Source organism: Sinocyclocheilus rhinocerous, unplaced genomic scaffold (assembly GCF_001515625.1).
Source record: "Sinocyclocheilus rhinocerous isolate Xijiao unplaced genomic scaffold, SAMN03320098_v1.1 scaffold57, whole genome shotgun sequence".
Classification (NCBI taxonomy): Eukaryota; Metazoa; Chordata; class Actinopteri; order Cypriniformes; family Cyprinidae; genus Sinocyclocheilus; species Sinocyclocheilus rhinocerous.
In genome coordinates, this window is record NW_015652130.1 from 748,363 (window position 1) to 775,638 (window position 27,276).

General features: G+C 37.4%; 1 long non-coding RNA gene across 1 annotated transcript in view; it reads right to left on the minus strand.

Annotated features, from left to right (window-relative positions):
* The window catches only part of LOC107713515 (uncharacterized), an 82,089-nt gene that overhangs the window by 25,753 nt on the left and 29,060 nt on the right, over window positions 1-27,276 (minus strand). Inside the window, exon 5 of the long non-coding RNA XR_001636896.1 lies at window positions 7,673-7,839. This is a non-coding gene — a long non-coding RNA (uncharacterized LOC107713515). The remainder of the gene's footprint in view (window positions 1-7,672; window positions 7,840-27,276) is intronic.

Consider the following 27,276-nt stretch of genomic DNA (forward strand, 5'->3'; position numbering starts at 1 on the left):
TGAAGTGGCATTAGATGCATTTACACAGACAGTTTGATGAAGCTGAGGTGCCATAAATGCATTTACACTGCAAAATTTCAAATGCATAAATAATTTTATAAGATTAATGTTTTACATATTTTTTAAACATACAAATAAATGATGAAAAAATGCAATAATACTTTTAAATATGACTAAACCACCAGTAGGTGGCGGCAAATGTCTGTTTTAATGAGTGAGTCATTTATTCATTCATTCAACCGATTCATTCTAACGGCTGATTCATTCAAAAACGAGGCAAGGGACTGTCCTTATGAATGGGCCACTGAATCATTGACTCACTCGAGTCGTTCAAAAACGTGGATTCATTCAGTAACGAAACACCGCTGTGTGTTGCTCGGAGACACACAATCGCGATTAATCGGTTGACAGCACTAATATTATTTTATTAATTCATTTAGGTGGAAAACCACATAGAAAGTTTTAGAAATAGAAAGTGAAATTCTCTTTTGTTGATGACAGATTTATCAACCATGGTGATTACAAACTTGATAAGATGTTTAGCGCATGTTACATTTTCTTTGAGATACTAAGTACACTTATCATGAGTGTCTCATGTGAAAAGATCACAGTGCTGTGCTTCACTCTAAAACAGGCAGCGCATCAGATTACATATTTATAAAATGTCAACGCAGTCTTTATGATTTGCTAATTGTGTAAAACCATACCACATTCCCAAGGCATTATTAGAATTAATAGAAACAGTTACCGGACAACAGGAGAGTAACACTCTTTCATATACTCGTCAATGCTCATTTTTACTCACATTCGCCACTGGGCGATTGTTCATTTTAGGCTCTGTATGTAAAAATTCCAATTCAATGACGACGCAACTTACGCAAGATCGTGCGAAAACGGGTATATGTTCATTAATATGTTTCAAAAGTATGAAATGACGTCGTCATGCATTTCTTTTAAGGCAAGCACGCCGCAGCGATGTTTGATTGTTTGAAAAGCGTGAAGGATTACAGAGAGACAGAGGTTATTCTTTCATGAGAAAACTCAAGTGGCGTGTTAAGAAGAAATCCTCCCTCGCTGCTTTCGGGACTCCAAATAAGCCATATAATACTAAAACAACACGGATGCATTTCCCAGTGCAGCCACAGTCCGACAGCTGCTGGGAACACCTGCTCAGAGTGTAGAGTTCCCCTCTTTAAGGCACACACACACACACACACACATACACACACGCTGCCATCAAAGCCCATCCGGTCTCAGCAGGCAATAAGAAGTGCTTCATACTCACTAATGGTACCAGCATAGCAAACACATATGTATGTATGCATACGAATTGACCCCCATTTTTAAGCAAGGGTATATGGGAAGTGGAACAATAGGATGCTCCTTTTTTATACACACGCAGTGATGCAAAACCCACCCACTCACGCATATGGACACACACATTTGGGCTCACTTTGGCAGCCTCTTCAAATGCATACACACATTCTCTCACTCCACTACTTGTCTCCATTGCTGACCATTTGACCTGATATGCATTAGTAAAACAGTTTCCAGCATGCACTCTAACGTAGAGGCTTTCCACAGCGGTTCGGCAGATCCGACTATCGCATGCCAGCGCGGAGAAGCCCCTCTCATCGCCTCGCTGTCAATCAAACCCTGTAAACAGGATGCAAACTACTTGTAGGTGCATTTTATCATGGGTGAACTGCGTGTCATCGCTGCGGAGGAGATCAGAGCATTGTGACGACGCAACTACTACCTGCCGATTCCAGACAGCCTGTTCTAAATATCACTCTTGTAAATGAGCGGAGTAAAGCATCAGGGGTATCGGGGGGTGAGAAGGACACTGCCAGAGGGATATATTGCCTGCAACAATTAGTTACGATCCCGAAAAGCAATATGCTTCAATTGTAGCAGGCTTTGGAGAATTACGCACAGCGTGTTTCTGTTTTTTTTTTCTCTCTCCTTGCAAATAATTATTTCTCCTCTCTTCTACGTACAAGCACATTAATGTACAATTTCAATCTCCATCTGTACGATTATGAATCAGATCGGCCATCAATCGGCAGATCCAGCCGAGAGATTCGTCCCGTAATAAAACTGTCACCTGTTCCAGGATAAAGACAGATGTTGCCAGTTGGGTGATAACATAATTAAACCGTTCAACGAGGGATTCCATAAAATTATCAAAATTGAAGGAAGCACTAGCGTTTTACCAATAAAGCAATTTGGGGCAATATGTGGTGTCATAACACCAATCTCAGACGATGGTGGTATGCCTTTGAGTAAGGGTGCTCTCAAATGTGAGTAAAAAAAGACTGCCATGAGACAGGGCATTAATATTTAAAATTTAAGGGCAGTATCAGCTGAGCAGGATTCCTGGCAGTCACTCTGCAAGTCTGAGTCAACCGCTGCTTGCTTAAACATGCAAGAGATTAAATATGCACCTACTTAATCGCTCATCAGGAATCGTGCCGTATTGAGGCTTAGATGCACAGAAATTAGAATGAAGAATGTGCAAGATGAAGAAAAACCGCAAACAATACTACTCAATCGTTTTTTCAAGGCAGCAATGAGATAAATGGTGAGCAAATCGAAACTTCTGAAAAGAAAAGAGAAAGAGCCCAATAATCTCAACAATGTCTCAAGCTGTGCTATGATTTGTCAAGACACCAAAGTCAAACTCAAATATGTCTCATCAGATTTTTCCTTGATCAACTGAGCTACACACCCTCTTCGCTGTCAATCAAACCCTTCCGCAGTCCATAAACAGGATGTACAATAAATAGTTATAAAAAAGTTCTACATTTATTTCTGGTGTCATCGCTGCATGCAAGATCAGAAATTACATTTGCAACTATATTCAACAGCCTAATCCAAACTAATGCATAAAGGGGTATCAGAAGGCTCCCAGATGGATGATCCTAGAAACTGAGCTGGATCAGAAACTGACTGTGCTTCACACAGGTTGACTTCCTGTTACAGAAGCAGCAGAAAAAAGCTAAAAACACCAAAAAAAGTTTTGCTCTTGCATAAAAGCAGGTTGGTTTTATTTACTTTAAATCTTTATCTCTCAAGATCATCTTCACTTCCTCATCAAAAGATGTTGCTGAAAACCACAACTTCTCTTTCTGCCTCGCTGAGTGCAAGACAAGACTCTGAGCGCTCTCTGAAGAGGCCCGAATAACAGCCTGTGATGGAACGCAATCAGTACGGGACTGACGGCATTCTCGCTTTAAGTTGCACTGAGAGTACCGTACATTGTGTGAGATCAGATATAGGCCAGTACGATTCCAGGTTTGGGCCACAAATGTGTCATATTTCGCGGGGAGCACATGAGAGATGAGCTATATCTGATCGCTGTGTTGGTTGTGTGGCCATGGAAGGATGTTTGTATTGTGAATGGGGAAATTCCTGTGGGTGCACTTGCTGCTGCAATGAGCGATGGCTGACATGCAAAAAAAAAAAGTACATAAACATATGGTGTTCGTGTGACACCATACAAAAACACATTTAAACCAACTTTCTTTTGAAATATTAAATTATATTATGAAGATGTGTTTTTATTAGGACTGTCAATCAATTAAAAAACTTTTTTTTTTCTTTTTATGTGTAACTTATTGTACTTACTGAACAAGTTAAATTAACAACTAGGGATGCACTGATACCACTTTTTCCAGTACTCGCCCGATACCTATACTTTTATTTTTGGTACTTACCGATACCAAGTACTGATAACAATATTTTCATTGCATTTGTAAATTTTTTAAATACTGGGTACAGAAACCAAAAGAGTATGTATAATGTTAGTTGGTTAACTTAATTGATCAAATAGATACAGTCAAACCAAAATCATCTTTTTGACATATCCGACCGAACTTCAAACTTTCCAGTGATGTCTGTGAGAAAGGGATATTCACTCGACAAGCTCGCGCATCTGTGCCACTGCGCGCACAATCCACTCAGCGTGATTTGCTTACCAGCTGGCGCAAATCAACTATACAGGCATTAATACTGAATGTTTTATATTCATTGCATACATATACTTCGTAGACATCTTTAATCTCTAATAACTCCATTCTGCTGTCTGTTGTCGGTGTTTCTTTGTCTGAATATGGCACTTATCACATGCTGTGTGGTATCGGCGTTTGGTATTGGGGCATTTTAACGAGTACGAGTACAGGAGCTCAGTATCGGGCCCGATACCGATACCAGTATCGGTATCGGTGCATCCCTATTAATAACCTTAGTTTTTACACAGTTTCTTTTGATATTTGCCCTAAACCTCTTCTCCACTGCTTTTTCTTGGAACTGCATCCCAACTACATCATAAGGATGTCCGCAGACATGTTTTTTCCCATAATCTTGTCGACCACAGACAGATGAATTGCTCATTGGAGATGGCGCTTGTGCCATAATGGAAATCTTTTGCATAAATGCTGACAGGGGTGGTCTGTCCCTTTAATTTTGGTGAATTATATGCATAAACCATTTAAAGAGAAAACCTAAATTCTTTAGTACAAGGATGAAAGACGTTTGAGGTGGCTTTATTTGAATCTAAAGGCTCTATTGTATCTAGAGAACTCCCATTTAGGGACACATCTCTTTTATATAAGGTAATAGCACTGGGGATTTGACTTCCTAATGGAGATGTTTAAATGAAGCTTATGGTCTACTTCCCCCCAAATCTGACTAGTTCGAGAAGATAAATTCCCCTGTCAAGGTCGAAATGATCAAACAGATTACAATTATTTTATCCCTCGTCTTTATTAATGAGCACTGTCTTTCACAGTTATGTCGACTAATCAGGATAGATGATATGTCAGCCTCCAGGTTTGTTGTTTTTCACGTATTTAAGGAGTCGTAGGGGTTTATAAATTGAGAGATAATAAAACCGTACAGCTTGTCAGAGGAGAAACTGGGCTTTTGGAGGTTTAAAAAGGTCACGCTTTATGTACCATGTGCACAACACAAGCCAAGAGACTGATCTGTTGTAAAAGCTGTCAATTATTACATAACTGAATCCTTGTTCTTGGAAGAAAAAAAAACAAAGAGCTGGTTTGTAATGATCAAAACTGATGAAAAAACAAAATTTAATTGATAAGCTATGACATCTGAACGGGTCATTGTGAACAGAGCTGTTTTTGACAAGGTAAAAAGGGTGTTTTTTTTACACTACCATTTGGAAATTTTAACCAAAGTATGTTATAGACTTTTCATTAAGGCCCCTAAAGAATCATATTAACTTGTGGAAAATGGGCATCCCATGACCCCTTTAAATGGAAACTATGCTCCACACAGAAAAACTAGCCTTTAATGGTAGTTTTAAGCTGCACTATTCTGAAAAAGCTGTTAAAATAGTTGCTGTTAGTCACCATAAACAAGCATGAAAAAAGCAAAAGATGGTTCCTTCACTCACCACAGTCATAATAAAACTATGAAGTAATGTTAAATACTACTCTTTTTTTGTTAGAGTGTCAAGTGCACATCCCTGATTCGGTCAACCGCTCTGGCATTCAGCCTCTCTCTATCTCCTCTCCCTTCTTTCTCTCACCATTTCCTTGCATTCATCAGAGTCATAACCCTGTTGTCTCAGCCGAGTGAATCAGATTGAGCCCCTGGCACAGAATGAAGGCAAAGTCAACAGGAATTAAGTTTCAGTGCAACTGTTTACTCAACTGTGGCCTGCAGTTATTGAAATCTTATCCATGGTTTTATGTGACGACTGCGGTAATGAATTCAGTATGCTTGTGATTTTCGAACTGACAACATCACGCTAAGTCCGAGAAGCACACGACAGACTGAAGCAATTCAGAGGAAGGCGAAAGCGAGAGTCAATCACAGATGCTTCAGATTATTGATTGACGGCGATATACTCTAGTTACAGATTGATCTCAAGCAGACTGAAGGGAAAATCAAGATGTCAAATGAGTTTTATTCCTATACGTAATCCAAAATAATCATCCTAATTCACAACCAACATCTTAGCAAATTAAACACAATACAAAATCAATATCCCTTCTATGAAATAAGACCAAAACAAATCAGTTTTGGGTCATTCTCGGTTTTCAAACCAGAACTGTCCCATTTGCCGTTAAAACCAAGGCATTGCGCTCTTCAGTTCCACGACAGCCGTGTTACTTCGACAGACAGCTACTTCAGAGGCTCCCCATCCCCACCAAACAACCCTTGACAACATCTCCCATCATGCCGTGGGGTGCAGATAACACACGACTGGCTGATCTTTTCAATGCTGGCCCGCTCAACACGCTGTCGTGTGGGCAAACGCAACACTCAGACAGACAGAAAGAGCTCGTCTGTTTATTTCAGTGTGAGTGAGGATGTTTTGGGCACTCTTGGTATATAATAAAAACAGCTGCAACACTCCACGCTCTAGTGCTTTGAAAGGAAGCTCTCTGAAATCTCGACTTGAGTGTTAGGGGTGTTTACAATGCGACAGGTGAAATCTGTGGCGTCCGGAGGGATGCAGCACATACACGACTGTCCATAAATTCCATTGCACCTATGCATTTGTCCATTGCAACAAGCCTGATAAATATTTCACCTGAATGCAGATGCTGTGGAGTTGCCGGGATAAACACATTGGCAACCAAAAACACAATCACAGAAAGAGCACTTAGTGCATTTAAAAATTCAAACCGCTCTCAATATACATAAATAATCATAATAATGTGTTTATGTACTCTGGTTGAAGGGGGTGCAATGATTAAATATTTACAAGCACTTAAAGAGGGGAGAGAAGGATGCTGTTGACATGCGTTAATAACAGACAGGTGCAAGAAAGAAATAAAGAAAGAAAGAAAGAAAGAAAGAAAGAAAGAAAAAGAAACATGGGTAGGGAAGAACAAACGAATAAAGGACTAAGAATTTAATTAAGAAACAAAAAAGGAAGAAATGAAAGAAGGAAGAGAGGAACAAAATAATTAACAAATGATCAAAAGATGGAAGGAATTAATAAAAAAAGGAAAAGGAAAAAGGGAGAGGAAGGAAAGAATGAAAGAGTGACAGACAGAGGAAGGAAGGAAGGAAAGAAGGAATGAACAAAAACAATGTAAAGAGTTAATAAAGAAAGAAAGAAAGAAAGACAGACAGAAAGAAAGAAAGAAAGAAAGGACAAGGATTAAATGATGGCTGAAAATGAGAAATGAAAGCAGGAAGGGAGAAACAAAATAAACAACTGATCAAAAGGACATCAACAAAGGAAGAGGAAGAAAGAAAGTAATGAATGAACGAAAGAATGAGCATTAGAGCAAAAGCAAGTAAGAGTAAAGAAAAATTAAAAAAGAGCAAATGAAAAAAGGATGCAGAAAACTAACAAATAAACAATGAATAGAAAGAAAATGAAAGAAAAAAATACATAAATGATGAATAAAAAGAAAATAAGCAATGAAAGAAGGAACACAGTAACTAATGAATGAACAAATGATGAAAAAATAAAGAATTAATGAAGAAATGAAGGATAAAAAGAAAAGAAATTAAAACAGGAAGGAACAAACAAACTAATAAATGAACAAAAGATGAAAGTAGCAAACGAGAAAAGAAATTGAGAGGATGGAAGGAATAAAGGAAAAGAAAAAAAGGAACAAGGAAAGAAAGAATGAATGAACGAACAAACGAATGATGGAAGAACTGAGTGAAAAGAAAGAAAGACCTGCTGCTGCTGGAAGTTGATGAGGTCAGACACTGTGATGTCAGAGGAAAGAGTGGCGCTCTTGGATCGAACTTCTCTGTGTCCCTCCACACTAGGTGCGGCGCTGTTCTGATTGGCCGTTCCGTTTGTCGCCTCTGTCCCCGACTCTTGCATCATGACTTAAAAACCTGCAGCAGAAACACAAAACAAGTGTCAAAAATCATATTTAAAACAATTTCACGCAAAAGTCAGTTTCCTTTTGTGCTGCTCAATTTCACTTTCCCCATCTTTCCTCATCTATGCTGCTTTGTTTGCAAGCATGACTCTAGTTTAATAATAATAATAAACTGAAAACATGACAAAGCTTTTTTTTGTAATACTTTTGTTTCTTGTATCTTTCATCACATCACAGGCTGAAAAGATGCGAGCTTAAAATAAGTTATTTGTCTTTTTCTGTTTGCCTTTCTTCTTTATGCTGGGCCTGAAAGCATGAAGAAACAGCAAAGAGCGAATGGGATGGGAACCCAACCTCGGTCACGTCTCAGCAGAGAGGCAAAAGAAATCACACTCGCTCACAAACAAAACTTGTTCAAGTGGAATGGATATATTTACTTGCATTGCTCCCAGAAGAACCTCAGCCCGATGGCTTTTTAATGGGAAACAGGGCAGGGGAGTCGGTCGGATTACAAATCGCCCAATTCAAAACTTCTCTGCAAACGTTTGCATCCTGGGTGTTGAGTTAACGCCACGGTCCTGGGCCCGCACACAAATAAACAAACCTGAAAATATTCCGATGTACTTCCAAAGTATTTCCAATAATACATTACACTTTAACGATGCCTATTCAGACAAACAAAAAGGCTTTTTGTTCTTCCAAACGCTTCCCAACTAACTGCGTTATACTCTCAAAAGTTTTCTCCTTCAACACACTGATTTATCCACGTCGTCCCGAGACAGACACTTAGATTTATATCTTTTGCATTCATCCCTTGTTGGCGTGGAGTGCCTCGTAGCCCCGTTTCAGACCATCTTAATGAAGCTGACCAAGTCGGGCAGAAGTAAATTAACTTGGCTTATTAATTATTGATATGAGGCAGAATGAATGCCCTTAAAGCAGTGGGTGCTAATCACATAGGCAGGTGAAAATTGAAAAGAATGCAGATTTATAATGCTGCCCCCTCTCAGACAGTAATAAGGCGCGTGATAATTGTTCAGCCAGGTTTGCAGGGGAGAGGCGATTGCAGACGCAGACGAACACTTTGGGCATTGACCCATCTGGACCACTGGCGGGCTGCGTCTCTTCTATTGTCTGTTTTTGATAAAGCAGATGTACTGTAAACAATAAGACACAACAGCTACTAGACAGAAAATAAATATATACATATAAAACACACACAGATATTATAAAAATAAATAATATTTTTAATAAATAAATGTAAAAATAAACTGTAAAAATATAATTATATAGAATTATTTATTTTACTTTCATATTTATTTTAAGTTTTCATATTTAATATATTTTTTAATTTAGTTACATTTTTACAGACATTTACATATGTACAAGTGCATATGTAAAAGTGATTAATCAGAAATACTGAACTGCACTTTAAATCTGAACTACATCAACAACTTTACTTCTGTATGTTTTTTTTTCTTTGGACAAATAAACATAAATTCAGTAGCAGTTACCCATAATGCACTTTTTACATATAATAAATGAAAAGAGGCCATTTTTTAGTTAAAAAATCCTGAAATTCACAATTAAAAAAAAACTTGATATTTCCAGGTTTTTCATGACTGTGGGAACCCTGAACCACTTTCATCCCATATTTTATTTTTATCTCCAAAAACACCCTGAATACACTACATAACCTATTTGTGTAACTAAACTACTCCATACTCAAAATCATCCTTTCAATTAGAGACAAATGGACCAAGTACCCGGTACTCCCACAAACAAGCTGTGGCTTGTTTAGCAAGCTTCTCTCTCTTTCTGTCTCTTTTAGGTTTTACTGTCTCATTTGTTCTCTCTCCTTTTTTCACTGTGTTCCATAAAAGAGGGTGATAATGGCTATTATGCATGCACTGTCATTCCGTACTAAATTTTCATAATTATAAAGGAAGGGCGTAAATTTGCGAATACGTGGCATCTCTAAAAGTAATCATGAGAATGTGCCGGGGGGCTATTTTAATGTATGCAAAACTAGTGACCCACAATAAAGACATGAAGCTGCAACGAATGCAAAGTAATGCACGCGCGCCTGCATCCACGTCTGAAGAGGGCCAGCTAAAATTAACACCCAATTAATTTCGGAATTGACAAACAAATGAAACCCATAAATCTACTTTCTCATTAAATTTCGCCATGGAATAATTCAAAAGCTGCAATATCGCGACCAAAAAAAGGATGAAAGAAAATGCCTGTTATCCATCACAAATATCAAATAGATGGAAGAAAAAAATAACTTGGTGGAAGGGCATTAATAATGTCAACGGCTTTATGAATTAAGATATTGTTTTAGTGTCTTATCATTATGATTCCAGCTTTGGATTTCTCCTCGCTTTGATAACAAAGGTGCAGCTGTGATTTTCTGTCGTCGCATTTTGAATGCAATATAAACATGAATAACAGACAAACGCATATAAAACCAGCAAGGGTTCACGAGAAACAGATTTGTTTGTTTACAGTGTTTATCGTGGCTTTAAATAAAAAGAAAACAAAGACTTAAGGAAAAAACTTCAATATAATGGAAATTCCCTGAGATTAAGCCCCCTCTATCATCAGATGTCTGCGCCTTTTCCGCACAAAACACTTGCTTGCTAAACACAACAAGTGTTTGGAACAAACAACGGATAATACAACAAGGTCAGAATATGTGTATGTTGACGTTTTGCTCGGTTCATCTGATATTGCGAGCACACGCACCCCACCTGGCCTACATAAAAGCATGAGCAAATACAGAAAATCAAAAGCGTTCTCCCTTATTTATTGTTTCCCTGGATTTGACTGTGTTTATGGAGAGAGTGTGTTTGTGTGTGCCGTGCACCAGGCCGGAAAGCAGACTCCATCAGCGTTAAAAAGATGCTGTCATTCCGGTAAGTTCTGAAAGCCCACCTGCTCTTACAAGCCTGTGTTCTCACACCACCCCTGTTTACACAAGCACACAACAAAAGCACAACATTCTTATGCTCCAGATAAGTAGTCACAATAAGGACGACAAAACCCCGTGATCACACTGTTGTTTAGGTTCAGCCTTGTTGCTTGTCTAGACAACACAATGATCTGTACGACTGAAAAGGTGTGAGAGCATCTTGAGGTTTTCCTTTTCTGCTTTTCCCCCAAGGATTCCTGATGAGTAACATAGACAGCTGTATTTTGGCTAGGGATTGTGGTGTGAGAAAAATTACCTTATGACCGTACATCACGGTACATTACGAGACATTTTTATATTACAGTAAAAGTGTATATGGCGATATAATTAGCTTTGTATGAAATTCAACCCCAAAATAATTGTATAAATTGTTACAAAACCATGCAGTAATGCCTACTCTTTGACATATCAGCAAATTAAATATTTCTTCATTTTAATTATTCTTTTTTTCTTATTTGTTACTTGGACACTGTCCAAATTGTAAAATTATTTACATCATATTAAAGCACCGAGATTTACCGATATATAAATTCTGGCCTATACAAATAGGCTGATAATTCTTACACACACACACACACACACACACACACTCAGGTTTGTTTTTGTGAAAAGTGGGGACACATTCTTTACAAATGTACAATAATAAAAAAATAAAATAAAATAAAACAAAACAAAATAAAAAATGCTAAGTTAATTTAGGCATCACAACATTATAATATACAAAATTAAAAACAGATAGTCATTATGAGATTTGATTATAAAACTTATAAACCCAAATGTAAAATTATTCACATCATATGCGTGTACTGAGATGTACTGATATAAAAAATTCTGGTCGATACTGCTAATTATTTTCATGCTATGGTCAAGAACCGATAAATGGACAATATAAAAATTCTACTCTACTTGGTTAAAAAAAATAAAAAATAAAAAAAATAAAATAATAAAAAAATCATTTTGAGATAGTACGTTAGTTTACATTTAACAGTGTTTTTTTAATTATTAGATTTTTTAATTTGTAAATTAAGCATTAGAGCATTAGATGACAGCAAAGGCAAACTAAATGTAAAAAAATAAATAAATAAGCATGTACAATTTACTGAAAAAAACGAATAAATAAACCCCAAAGTGTAATGCAAGTTCACTCAAATTGACAGAGATCAAACCTGGATGCTAATCCTCCTCAAAAGTCTGTCTGTTACATATCTAAGCCAGATATCATGCAACATGTTACCTTCGGTGTGGGTCTTCCACCCCAAGGCACAACTTTGCATCATTCACACATGTCGGCACAATCAGGGCTAGTGACTTGCCCTCATGGAAAAGAATTGCTTGTGGCACTCTCAAAACAGGAAATGACAGCAGCGATGACATTCTGCCAAAAGGAGATCTCACTGTGAGACCAAACAGCCCCTCTAATCTCGACGGGCCTCTCCAGGCCAGAAACATATCTCGACACTACTGTGGCGACATTCTGAGAACAAAACCCCAGCACGTTTGGACAGACGGGTTTTGTCTTTTCTTTTGTGTTTTCTTGAGTTTGCTTCCAGACCTTGTAGGGCTGATGCCGGTCCGGCAGCTCATACAAACAAAGCTCGCTATTTGTTTAATAACTGATTGCTGCCATGACTACGGTAAACAAGGGGGGAACAGGGCCTTTTCTTTCTGTTTATGAACAAACACATCTTCTCGCAAAGAGCAATTTAACATTAACCAGGTGGAATTATCAACAGATCCCATAGGTTACCCAGAGGGCGAGCCGAAATGTAAACACACTTCAGAGAAAGACAGCGAGCGATGGGACGAAAAGAATGGAAGAAGGCGGGCAAGCATGTATGGACAGAAAAGTCAATGCAAACACAGGCCGTCTTGAATAAACAGTTGGAGGAGAATCTCAAGACAAACAAACAGTCATTTTCCTGACATTTAAAGAAGCATTAGGACGGCTGGGCTACAGCTGCTAACGGCCAACGTGAATGCGAAATAGATGGGGAAGGGGAGTGTTGCTCAACAGGCTGGATCTCACGGACCTCACGTTCCTCCTATACGTCCGGCTCGGTCTGCGGAACAAACAGACACGCAGCATCATCCTTATTGCCTCTGTGAAAACAGCAGCAAGCAACTTGTAAAACCTGTTAAACATTACCACAGTCAATTACTCAGTAACTAGTAGGGCTGTGCGATTTGGGGGAAAATATCAAATTGTGATTTTTTTGACAGATATTGCGATTGTTTGCGGAGCCGGGTGCGAGTATAAACGAGAATTATGAGACAGGCTGCGTGAGTGCGGCAAGCGTGAACGGCTCGTCGACGCAGCTCTTGGAAATTACCTGTTTTGTTCGTTGTCTGTCATTTCGAAGCTTAAGTTGCATACGTTTTTCTTTAGTTTTTGTTTGCCTAACTATCGATCTGACCCAGTAGACGCTATAATCCCACTCTGTCTCTCTCCCGCTTTCTGTTTTTTTTTTTTTAATGGGGGGGGTTTACGCAGTTGGCTAGAGCAGTGCTGATTGGGGAGAACGGAGGTGCGCTCACTCTATTGGTTACCAACTCAAGGCTGACAGTCATGCATATGCTCTGGAACAGAGTAATATCGCGTCCATATCGCAGGCTTTGCGATTAGGAAATCACAACGTCTCAAATCGCGATTTCGATTCGATTTCGATTAATCACACAGCCCTAGTAACTAGTCCTTGGAAAATATCAATTATGGCTGTGGGTTCTTGTCTATTTACAATGACAAAGCGTCGAGTTTGATTGTACTGTAAACATTCACAATGGTATTGACTAAGGCAGTAAAAAAAACAAGTATTTGATAGGTGGTGTATACATAAACAACTATTCTCTTAAAGGGATAGTTCACCTAAAAAAGGTGTTATCGTTTACTCACCCTCATGTTATTGCAAATGTATGCTTTCAGAAGAATTGGAATATAGTTGTATGGACCACTTTTATGGTGCTTTTTGTCCTTTTTGGGGATTTGGATGCATAAATCTATTTCCTTGAAAAGAGAAGCTTGGACATTCTTCATAATATCTACCATAATATATAATATTGAACATTATATATATAAATGTTTGGTGTCAGTAAGTTTTTTTTAATAACTTTTAATGAATTAAATCGATCAAAGGTAACAGTAAAGACTTCAACACTGATACAAATTCTGTTCTTTGAACACAAAAATATTATGTTTACAACATTAATAATAAGATGAAATGTTTCTTGAGCATCAAATCAGCATAGTATCAGTAATGGCTTTGCAAAAACTTTGCAATCACAGGAAAAATCTACATTTTAAAACAGATCAAAATAGAAAACAGTTGTTTTAAATTGTAATAATATTTCAGAATATTAATGTTTTTACTTTATATGTGAAAGCAGACTTGTTCAGCTTCTTTCAGAAACATTAAAAAAAACTGTACAGCCCCCACAACTTCCGTGTGTATACTTCATTATTAACTCATCAAGCGTCATTAGGGTGAGCAGATAAGTAGAATTTTCTTTTGTGTGTCAAGTCCCGAAACTAAAGTATTGAAAACGTCCTTTTTAATCTTTCCTAACAGCGTAGTGTTTTGATTTTTCAACTTCCTGTCTTCTCAGTCCAACCGTTCTCACATTCATTTCATTTAACTCTCCAAATCGATTTACTACCACTCTGAAGAGCTACAAAACCAAGTGATACAGGGGTCTAAACACATATTTATTACACATCGAGAGGAACGTAATAAGATCCTTATGCGTGAAATCCAGATTGAAACATATCACCAAGACCATCACCGCTAACCGATGCCGGCGCTCTGTAATGTTGCGCACAATGATTCAAATAAATATAAACCCATTATCACACTACAAGCTAGAGAAATGAACAAGAAATTAACAATCAGGATGCCGTCAACCGGAAGACAACTCCAGCGGAGAGGCTAAATAGATGTATAATTTCAAAAGGTACACAAAACAGTTTGCCTCCTCCGAATGAATTTACGACAAAGTCTGTGCAGCGTTTAAAGCCCTGCTGTGCAAAGACTATGATGGAACGCACAAAAGTAAGGCAGGACATGGTATTTTTAGCGAAACAGCCAAGAGAGACCAAAGTAAATAAGAAAAAGTCTAATGAGTTTTAATGCAGCCGCTACCAGGATAGAAAGGCCAATTTTGGGATGTGGAACTACAGTCATGAGTGGTTTACGTCAAACTCCTGAGCGACTCTCCTTCAAGCGACATTGAAGGATTTGTTCACAGACAGCTTGTGATGATTAGCGCACAAGCACGGCAGCGAAGAGTCGGTAACCGTGAGTCGGGTCTCACCGTGAGGCATCGAGACGTGGGGAAGGAGGCCTTCACTCAAAAGGCCCCACAGCACAACGGACAAATTAGAACTGTCAAACACCCGCACGCACTCGGCAAAGAAAACAAGGCATTCAATCTCCCGCATCCTCTGGGACTGGCCAAAGTGCATATTGTTTTAATATTATTTAAAAGTGTGTCATATATTTTTAATCATTGTTACTCGAAATTTGTGCAAGGAGCGCTCCCGTGGGTGGAGAGAACGCGGACTTTTGCGCAGAGGAAATGTGTCAAACGCGTATTTGTGGGACGGGGAGTTTAGCCTCCGCGAACTTTGTCTAATTAATATTTCCAGTCTAAACCATGAGAGGGCCTGTATTATTAGAAGCATTATCTTGGGGGTAAATTACCCAGTTGCACTGCCATAGTGTCAATTGGCATTATTGGAAAAAGGCAACAACATAACTACAGCCAAGCAGAGCAACCTGGATACTCAATGCACGATTTACAGGCCCAATAGCATAACAACATCATACTGCTTGTTAAAAATGACTGTAAATATACAAATACAAATATATGTGATTGAAAAGCATCAATTAAATACTTGATGGCACTAAGATTACTAAAAAAATGGTAGTAGATTTTTAAAAAGTACATTTAATATGAAAAGACTATGTAAAATCTATGTAAAAATGTAAAAAGTATGTAAAAATCTGAATTCATTCATGTTTTTCTTAAAAAAAAACTACCATATTGTAATTCCCATCACATTTCAAATTTTGTGTTGTGTTTACCAGCATTCTGTGTTGGAAATGATGATAGTTAGCATTATATAAATCATAAAAATTAATTAATATTTTCACAATTTGTGCATAATTTGACAAAATTACAAAATTAACTTTGGACTGGGACAGAGTACAAAAATGTTTATATAAAAAGCTTTTGGAAAGCTGCAAAAAAATTTGTATAAAAAAATAATAATGATAAGGCATAGATATAAGTTTCTAGGATAGTTTTAAAGTGACCTTCTTATAAAAATCAACCCTTGGGACATAAAAGTGCCTGAAGTTGTAGAAACACTCAAACATAAGGAAAGCAAAAAAAATAATTATCAACTATGATTGTGCAAATAAGAGCTCAGGTCTGTGTTGCTGTTTGTGAAGTTTTACATGAGAAATTATTATCAAAATCTCTAATAACAACCATAATTGCCTTCTGATTTGTCAATACATGACAAGGAAATGTTAACACAATCACTCTATAAACACACTTTTTTAAACGCTTACAGCGTTGATTACAAAATACACAATAGGTCACGCTGATCGACATTCGTTTGGCTTTATCAGGCATAAACATGTTGTAGATCTCAGCGATTTTCCGAGCTTGCATGCACAAAACCTAATTTCTGCACAAAAACATTTGACGTCACATCTCATGTCTGTGAACAAAAGCAAAAACCATAGGGGAACCCCGAAAGACTACTTTGCAACATTTAGAAATCACATGGCCTCTGTATAGTTTTATACAACAAAGATTCCTCACCGCAATCAACCACAACATCGCTTGGTATAGTTTCCATCCTGCATACTTAGCCAATATCGAGAAAGGGATATTGCACAGCTGTGAGGTGCTGGTGCCAAATTGTAGTTATGCTCAAAAGCGAAATATCTTTCTGAATGTTTACTACAAAATGCGTGTTGCAAAATGAGCGGACATATGGCATCCGTTCTGCCATGCTGATGTCAGGCACCAGGTTTGTGCTTAAGAGGCATAAACATTTTAAAATACTGAACGGGTTAAAAAGAAAGGGTCGAGTCCCCTGTCTTCCATTAAGCAGTTAAACCAAAGGTAAAGGGCATGCTGGGGGTAAACGGCAGAAGACCTTGCGTGAAACCGACGAGCGCTTTAATGGAATCGGCTTTTTAACAACTCTTTTTTTTTGTGTGTTAAATACAGTCCGAGTCAGGGAGATGCGTCCCACCCATAAAGCAAGCGCAATGACAACGTACAGTGGGCACTAACGCAAGGACATAGTTCATCATGCCATTTTCTGCAATTCCCAGCTGATTAGGGTCATTATGTTGGAACCCTGATTTATGCTGTCATTTCCTCTCACCCTATCCTGCATCAATGAATCTTAATGAATTGGTAAATAAGGGTGAGGATTACACTCTGCGACACCGAAACATTCCTCACCCTCCACGCCACCAGATTTATGGAGCCAATTAGGGACTAACGGAGAAAATTGGCTGGCAGGAAAATAATATTCTTTATGGTACAAAATGGAAAAGCATTCGCGCTGAAGGGCAATTGTATTGTCAGCATTAAGTCCATAAAATATCCCCTCCACCCAGTGAAAGAGAGAGAGACAGACTTTTTTCTAAAATTACAAAAAGAAATCACATTCAGAAAAGAAGATTTTTCTGAGAGGAAAAGCGTTTTATTTATCACTTCCCAATAAGGCTACTTACCAGACTCCAAATTATTAAGCTCTAAAATATCAATTGTACTGACCAGCAAAAACAAGCTAAATATGTTTAGTCTTCGTAAAATTTTTCTACCTTCAATTCTAACACTCACGCAATCTTCAAAAAATAAAATAAAATAAATAAATATATATATATATATATATAACATAAAACATAAATAACAGAAAATCAATTATGAGAATTAAGACGGTGACACTGTAGGATTTACTGCGAGTGCATTAAGGAACCGTCGACATAAACGTGATAGGGTAAAAAGGGATTTAATAAACACGTGCACCCTGCTCGTCCCATGACCATGAATCATGCACCGGCACACAAATCGCCCTTTAAACCAATCAGTCTTCTCCATGATCAAAACAACAGCGCCTGCTGCGGAATGGCTAACCGACATTGTGCTTCAGTTCTTTAATGTTTTTTTTTTCTTTTTTTTTCTGAGCTGACAAAAAGTGGAAATACAAAAAGATGGCCAAGAGAAAAAGAATACGAGGCTGGGGTAAAAAAACGAATCTGCGAAAAAAAGCCTGAAGTGAGACCCACCTCTTCCTATTAATGGCAGCATCTTAGAGGCACACTCAGTGTGCTAACGAGCCCCCTTTATGTATTACATATTGTGACTAGACTCGGAGCGTAACAGCGGCTCTCCACATCAAACACGCAAAGGCCTGTTATTAGATGGAGGGCTGGGAGAGAGGCTGTGTGAAAAGAAGTGGAAAATTAAAGTTGAAGCCAAGCAGGAAAGGCCTTAATTTACCGGCATGTACAGTATGCAAATGAGATTACTCTCTGCTTAACTGCATCATTTATGTCCATAATAACGGCATCATCATTATGGGACTCAAATTAAATTACAGCGTAATTAGCATATCAAAGTGATTGGTTAAAGTTTAAAACAAATACCCAATTTTCACTAATGAAAAGCTGTAATCGGTGCTCATGTAACTCGGAATGAAAACAGCCAAAACAAATATGTGTTTTCGAGTGGCGGGAAGTTGGGGGAAGGGCTTTTGTCTCGCTCAAACGTGATGAGGGAGGGGCTTACGTGGGCTGGATGTTTCTTACCTGGTGGACTTCACACCCTCAGGTTCCATTTCCTAGAGATGCTCTGATCAAAGGTACCATTTCCTACACTTGCCACTTTGAAGCTCATCAATATAATACAAAATCACTTCACCGCTGATCCGATGGGTGGGAGAGGGGGAAAAGAAGTGAAAGAAATATGTGAGAGAGACGGGGGTGGGATGACATCTGAGGGCTTATAAACTTACATTTGAAAGGGGAAGGAAAACACCTCCGCCGAATTATCATGAATAATGACATTTAACTATTGCCGTTTACCGAAAGCAACTGTATCAGAAATGACAGCACTGCAACCCAAATCATCCCACAAAAAAACCCTCAAACCCGGACTCGACTGATCACAAAAACACAGTTTGTGTCATGCTTTCCCCCTTTTTTTGATCCGTAGCTTTAAGACTTTCATGTCGCCACATTATTGTGCTTATAAACTTACATTTGAAAGGGGAAGGAAAACACCTCCACTTTCCAGCCGAATTATCATGAATAATGACATTTAACTATTGCCGTTTACTGAAAGCAACTGTATCAGAAATGACAGCATTGCAACCCAAATCATCCCACAAAAAAACCCTCAAACCCAGACTCGACTGATCACAAAAACACAGTTTGTGTCATGCTTTCCCCTTTTTTTTGATCCGTAGCTTTAAGACTTTCATGTCGCCACATTATTGATCTCATTCCGAATTTATGACGCACTTCTCCTTCTCCTGGAGCAAAATCTGAGGTCTTAACTCTCAGACATAAGTCAATCTCTCCTCACCAACCCCCCAGGACTTGGTCTCGATTGACTTCGCCAAACCGCACCAACAAACGAATCAGAGCCTGTGCACATTACTCTTGAAAATTTAAAGAAGTGCTATTTTATTGTATTCATTGAGGAATCCATTATAGGCCGTATTGCTAAGAGGTATGTAAATGACGTGCCTTTCAAGGTAGAGTCGGGGCAGAATCCTCTCCATCAACTAATGATACCACTCATTACATGTAGAACAGAGTGGAATGAAAGTGCTCCTGTCTGCGGCAGCGTCTTCCCTGTGTAAATCCCTATGAGATGCTAATATCGCACTTCTAATTAAAGGATACTAAGTCCAAATGTACCTACGCGCCAGTAACATACATTTTATTAATGTTTTTTTTTTTTCGCTGTTGCAGCCGTGCATAGGCTTCATTCCATTAATTCATATTTAATACCACGGCTCCTCAAGCATTCTTCTCTTTTTTGCTTTCATTGCCCTTTTTATTTCTTTCTTTTCTTCTTTTTTTCGATCACTTGTGGCCCACGATTACAAACAGATGCTCATTGTGAGCAGAAGCATCATTATGGGGTTGTGAAACTATAGTTTTTTGCAGGTGCACGAGCGCCTGGCCACACAGACGTTTGCACAAACAGACTCATGCGCACATGAGGTGCTAAAACCATCTATCAGAAAAAACAACGACACAGAGTAAACCGGTATGGCCTCTCTGAGCCTGTACACATTTACTGTATTTACACATGTCTGCATACAAACATGTTTACAAAAAGCGTACAGCCATTCTACGAATTCGACCTTGAAGTCTGCAAACAGCCACACAAAGTTCATTAAGAGAAGGTTAAAAACAATGCTGTTCCCTTTTGCCTGAAAGACAAAGCTGGCTTTGTGCATTGCTTTTTCTAAAGCACAAAATGCAAGGAAAATTGATCACTTTGATATCACCGTTGAATTAAAAAGCCTACCTAATGGTTAGTATGAAATACGGCCTAATTAGGGCTTTGGTTTTATAGCGGCTGTTAACGTAGTTATCACTTACAACATTGTAATGTCAAAATCAATACGGATTACTTATGTCCTATCCGCCTCCATTCCATGAGGTGACAATAGTTTATCTGTCTTTGCACTTATTAGGCAGGATTGAGCCAGACAGCGTTTGGAATAAAGAACCAAAACTCAATCTATGTGTGCCTGTTCATATGGTATTACTCACACAACCAAACCTAATCAAAGCAATTTATTTCAGCCTGAAAGTAGCAAAACACTTCACAGCAAAATATAGTCACTGATTTCACTACTCATTTGTGGAACATGAGGAGAGAAAGGCAGCTGTTTTGAGTAAATCTCATCTTTTAGTGAAAACTGTCAAAAATAAATAAATAAACTAAATCCTCAAAAAAAAAAAATTATAATAATGTATAATGTTACAACATATTATAATTTGCTTAAAGAAAATCAAATCTGTTTTTAGACCACTAACAAATTTATATTTATATTTTCATGGCAATTAAACACCTTTCTTTACCAATTCTCATAAATAAATAAATGTGAAAGACAGACAGAGATAGAGAAAAACGGAGACCTATGGAGAGATGGATCAATGGATGTATGGATGTAAGTCAATTATTAATGTTTAGCCATATTAAACTCCCATTAAAAATACTTTTAAAAATATTTGCATGTTTTTATAATGTTTTATATAGTATCAAATATATTTTATATTGTACATACTATTTTTTAATTATTCTATTATTTTAAAATAATATTACTCTTCTTTTTAAAGTCATTCATATAAAATAGTTCCATAAGATTCAACAATATAAAGAAATAGATGATATGTCAAACTTGCAAATATAAATGTAAAGGAAAAAAGGATGATAAAAAAGTAAGTAAAATGCAGGGAATAACACCACAAAATTCTAATCTCAATTTAAAGCCATGTTATGACAATATACCCATAGATAAGGTGTAGCCTGCACTGAAGTGTCTGCCTGATTCAGATCTAAGGTTACAGTGGCTGACCTTCAACATTCCTCAATGTCCCAGAATGCCGTTCATCTACAGCTGCAGATAACGCTGAGCAAATATCATAAGCATGAGGATTTTAGGATTGAGGTGAGGCCGGCCACATCATTAACCTACAAGCAAGAGGGTGAAGAGAGATCTAGGGCCCTTTCCTCTGCTGTAAGCCATATCCATGTCCTGTCATTTCTCTTGGCATTAGCGTTCTTCATCGTCCCTTTGATGAAGGCTCCTTCACCTGATCATATAAGCCATGTGTTCTGAAAACCTGCATTAAATCGCAAGGATTTTACACACGTTACAGACACGAGCAGAATGAAAGTCCTAAAGATACTCACCAATCAGAGAAGAGAATAAAAGAGCTTGATTGGTCGGCTAGCGCTTGAGGAATCTCGTGTATGAGGGTGCAGCGGAGAGAGGAGGGACACAACCTGTGACTGCACTAATCTGTTCTGAAACATACCAACCCTTATCCCCTGCTGAAGACAAACACAGGCAACCAGTGAACAGGCAACTACAACAAACAAAAGAGTGAAAGACTGAAAGAGAGAGCGAGAGAGAGAGAAAGAGATACAAGACGAAAGAGAGAAGTACTATAAAAGTCATTTAGTAGAAAAGGCAAAGGTAAAAAGTACAAAACTAAATTTAAAAAGCACCTTAACCTGACCCCAAAAAACTAAAGATACTAAAGAAATAAACATTCAGATAAAAATCTTTTTAAATCAAAATGTATATTCATGATGTCATGACAATTAAGCTAATTTCTTCCTAATTCTAACTGCAAAAATAAAATTAAATAATAAATTAAATAACAAATTTAATTTAATTTAATTTTAAATAGGGAAAATGAACAAAATATCTGATTATGAATAATAATTTTAAATAAAAAGGCAATAGCATTGTTTTAGATCATTAAGAAATTTATAATCATATTTTCATGACAATTAATAAGATTTCTTCTCAAATACCATAATGCCAAAATAAAATAAAATAAAATAAAATAAAATCTGGGCAAATTAACCAAACACTGATAATGACTAATACATAATTTAATAATAACACTAAAATTGTTTTAGATCGTTAGACTGTAAATATAAATATAAATATAATTTAGACTGTATATATATATTTTCATGACATTTCTTCCATTTCTACCATAATGCCAAAATATAATAAAATAAAACAAAATAAAAATAACATTTAGGGAAAATGTTTTGTCCAAGCAGATGCTCTCTAGAATTAGAATACCCCTTTGCCTTAAAGAAACTGACTGTACATGATGTAAACTAAAGGATATTCGCTACTAGCTTTCTTGAAATGGCCTGCCCCAACTTCCTGTTTCAATAGGAAATTGGTTAATGCAGCAACACACTGGTGTTACGGTGTTAATGAAGCCATTTCATAAGGAAGGATGAAATATGAGCGGCTGTAGACAGAGAAAGAGAACCCAGCGAGGCAAAAAGCCTAAATATCATTAGCCGAGACGTGGGTAAGGTTGAATAATGTAATAGTGAGAGGCACGGCCTGTGACATTTGTTTCTTATTGTCTAAGTGGCAGTTTAAAGGTCTCTACCCTGGGCCGGGCCCCTGGCCTTCCTTCTGCACTGTTTTAACAGAGATGAAACCATATTAGGACGTGTATGCTAAAGTAAACAATAACATAGTTGCAATGAGATGGAAATTTTTCAGCTAATGGTGTTTGTCATTCCTGTTTTCAGTCCTGGACTTAAGCTCTTTGAATCTTTTTCTTTTTTCCACGTCTTCTTTCTTTTTTTTCCCTCCCTCCCTCCCCCGAGCTTGGGAGGGCTGTGTTTATGAATAACAACTAAAGCGGCTGGTCCACGACCTGGTGCAAAACACACAGTAAATAGATCTGCTTTTAACATGCCTGTTCACTTTATTTGTTTGATATGTTGAATTAGCTTTCAGTCTACAGTGAGAGAAACAAATCAGAGACAGGTAAAATGCATGCTATTTTGTCCATGTAATGACATTAATTGAAGTTATATTTCAGTATTATACAATATTTTAGCCCAAAATATTAGATAATGCAGCTCAGAAAAAGTTTGAAAGAGAGGGATTCAAAAAAAGACATTTCTTCATTCAAAGCAGGGTCTTTTTTGGGGGGGGATCCAAGGATGCAAACTGATCCAGACCCCGATTCTCATAAAACATCGCAAATGACAATCAAAATCCTTATACAATCTCAATATACTTTATCTAACATTATATACCCACATTCTCAACAAGATATATATTATTATTTGAATATTTCATTAAAAACGCTAGTATATTATATTTTATACTTATTTATACTCAGTAGTTTAATATTATAGCATTACTACCGTATTGAACGGTGAACAGCCAAAAACCGTTACCTTTTTACAATTTTCAGTTTATTTTGAACCAAATAAATCAATGAATTTTGAATCAGTTGAGAAATTAAAACACCCTGGAAATTTGTACTCGGTTTGAAAAAAGCTAACGTAAAGCACCATTAAATTAGTACTTAAGTAAAACCTTTATATAAATCATCAACCAAAGCAATGTTTTTTATATATGCTGTTGTGAAATCAGTTACCTTTCCATACAAATGAACATTAGTGCATTACATTTATTGCATACACAATATTTTTTTGTGTAATTCCATTTGGTGCCAAAAGCGGCGCAGAGATTACACACTTCACCTTTAACAAAGTCCAAAGTCAAACTCTTATTACGGAGTTTAAAAGCCACAACAAAACTTCAGCTAACCAGTGTAGGCGTATCTCCTTTCCTCCCCACAGCACAAATACACTCCCCCTCTCTCTTTGTCTCTCTCTCTCTCTCTCTCACACACACACACACACCTTTCAAATGCAAGCTGTTTATTTACTTAATGTTAAAGCTATTCCATTAAGCAGCCAGGCCCAGGTGCTTCATCCCTAAAAGGGATTTTGCTTCCTCAAATAAATACCACGGCAAGGCACTGCCAAAATGATATTGACCATGAATATAACAAATGTTGGATAGAGAACAATAAACATCAAACTATGTGAGTCATTAAGGACATATACTTTAAATTTCAGTGAATGCTTGGAGCTTATGATGATTTATGAACATAATCTGATCATTGTAAGGTGTATTTTTAAGGAAGGCAAGCTAAGACTAAGCCCATATTGTATGGCTTACCTGCTTATGTTCAACAATGTGCTAATGATTTCACTTTCGTCTTACCAAAATGCGTTCAACCGTGTGGTGTATTTGCATTGCTAGTACAAAGAAAACAAAATGACTAGAGGGGAAAAAAACACAACCTTACTTAAGAAAAAAAATAAGCAAATGCATTCATTTGATGTTGGAAGCACTGTCTATAATCATTCTATCGTTCAATTTGACCCATTTAAAATACGGTCATCTCTTTTCAGTTGGATGAAGAAATTGAAAAAGTGATGCAAAAAAGAAAGAAAAAACAGAGTATGTCTTCAGATGAAAAGAAGACAAACTGAGCTTTGTGATATATGTGACAAACACTCTCGCACACACTCCTCGCAGAGCATTTTTGTGGACAGATTTCCCTTTCATCTCTCTGAAGACAACTCCTCTGACAGAAGCCGAGACTGCTGCCTGCCTGACTGCCATCACTTCCATTCAGTACAAAGATTCTGTCACGAAGACTCGCTCCGACGCAGTGGCAGACCAACCATATCAAAGCCTTTCCTCCTCTAAGAGAACAGAACTCATTCAGTTATCAATACCAAGACAAATATAATGGATTTGTAATTGTCATTTTCTTATACGCATTTAGAGAAGAGCCTCATTCTGCACTTTCTAGTAAATAAACAGCATCTAACTTTTATTAAAGTCAGTAGAGACACAAATCTGTTAGATATGTTAGATAAAATAACATAAGTGAACGGCGAAAACATAGTTAAAATATAGTTGACAATAAGTGAACGGCGTATTATTGTGCCATCTCAAAGAGGCACAAAATCACTTTCACGAACTTTTTCATTAACTGTTCCCTCCTGGTGGAATGACCTGCCCAACGCAATCCGAGCAGCTGAGTCCTTAGCCATCTTCAAGAAACGACTAAAAACACATCTGTTCCACCTTTATTTGACCCTCTAACTCTAGCACTTTCTATTCTTAAAACACCCTGGAAATTTGTACTCGGTTTGAAAAAAGCTAACGTAAAGCACCATTAAATTAGTACTTAAGTAAAACCTTTATATAAATCATCAACCAAAGCAATGTTTTTTATATATGCTGTTGTGAAATCAGTTACCTTTCCATACAAATGAACATTAGTGCATTACATTTATTGCATACACAATATTTTTTTGTGTAATTCCATTTGGTGCCAAAAGCGGCGCAGAGATTACACACTTCACCTTTAACAAAGTCCAAAGTCAAACTCTTATTACGGAGTTTAAAAGCCACAACAAAACTTCAGCTAACCAGTGTAGGCGTATCTCCTTTCCTCCCCACAGCACAAATACACTGTCTCTCTCTCTCTCTCTCTCTCTCTCTCACACACACACACACACAAACTCATACACACATACCTTTCAAATGCAAGCTGTTTATTTACTTAATGTTAAAGCTATTCCATTAAGCAGCCAGGCCCAGGTGCTTCATCCCTAAAAGGGATTTTGCTTCCTCAAATAAATACCACGGCAAGGCACTGCCAAAATGATATTGACCATGAATATAACAAATGTTGGATAGAGAACAATAAACATCAAACTATGTGAGTCATTAAGGACATATACTTTAAATTTCAGTGAATGCTTGGAGCTTATGATGATTTATGAACATAATCTGATCATTGTAAGGTGTATTTTTAAGGAAGGCAAGCTAAGACTAAGCCCATATTGTATGGCTTACCTGCTTATGTTCAACAATGTGCTAATGATTTCACTTTCGTCTTACCAAAATGCGTTCAACCGTGTGGTGTATTTGCATTGCTAGTACAAAGAAAACAAAACAACTAGAGGGGAAAAAAACACAACCTTACTTAAGAAAAAAAATAAGCAAATGCATTCATTTGATGTTGGAAGCACTGTCTATAATCATTCTATCGTTCAATTTGACCCATTTAAAATACGGTCATCTCTTTTCAGTTGGATGAAGAAATTGAAAAAGTGATGCAAAAAAGAAAGAAAAAACAGAGTATGTCTTCAGATGAAAAGAAGACAAACTGAGCTTTGTGATATATGTGACAAACACTCTCGCACACACTCCTCGCAGAGCATTTTTGTGGACAGATTTCCCTTTCATCTCTCTGAAGACAACTCCTCTGACAGAAGCCGAGACTGCTGCCTGCCTGACTGCCATCACTTCCATTCAGTACAAAGATTCTGTCACGAAGACTCGCTCCGACGCAGTGGCAGACCAACCATATCAAAGCCTTTCCTCCTCTAAGAGAACAGAACTCATTCAGTTATCAATACCAAGACAAATATAATGGATTTGTAATTGTCATTTTCTTATACGCATTTAGAGAAGAGCCTCATTCTGCACTTTCTAGTAAATAAACAGCATCTAACTTTTATTAAAGTCAGTAGAGACACAAATCTGTTAGATATGTTAGATAAAATAACATAAGTGAACGGCGAAAACATAGTTAAAATATAGTTGACAATAAGTGAACGGCGTATTATTGTGCCATCTCAAAGAGGCACAAAATCACTTTCACGAACTTTTTCATTAACTGTTCCCTCCTGGTGGAATGACCTGCCCAACGCAATCCGAGCAGCTCAGTCCTTAGCCATCTTCAAGAAATGGCTAAAAACACATCTATTCCATCTTTATTTGACCCTCTAACTCTAGCACTTTCTATTCTATTTTAATTCTACTTTATCTAT